Genomic DNA, 411 nt, shown 5'->3' with positions numbered 1-411 from the left:
CACCTGCCAGCTTTGAAGGGATGCTGGCTGCCTGCTCGCCGGAGGAGGAAGTGTGCTGCACAGCTGGCTTGGACACTGAGACCGCACAAAGCCATGAATGGAAGGAGAAATGCGATGGTATTTTCAAGGGGACCCAAAATAAATAACTACAATCCATTCTTTCTAGAGCAAGTGGTTGATTTGGGGTTTGTGCTGGAGGAGCAGAGGGATGGGGAGGCCTGCTCTCTCTCCTGGATCTCAGTTGTGTTGGTTTTGCTGTGTTTTGGGAAGGCAGTGTTGATTACTGTGGCTTGGGGCTGCTCAGCTTGAGACGTGCCATCCCTGACTTCAGCCAGCAGGTGCTCAGCGCGCCCGTGAGTCCAGACTGTGCTGTCTTGAGGGCAACAATCCAAAATGAAGATGGTGGTTTGA

This window comes from Buceros rhinoceros, unplaced genomic scaffold (assembly GCF_000710305.1).
Source record: "Buceros rhinoceros silvestris isolate BGI_N320 unplaced genomic scaffold, ASM71030v1 scaffold7557, whole genome shotgun sequence".
NCBI lineage: Eukaryota > Metazoa > Chordata > Aves > Bucerotiformes > Bucerotidae > Buceros > Buceros rhinoceros.
The sequence above is the reverse complement of the archived record's forward strand: the minus strand, read 5'-3'. Positions refer to the sequence as shown.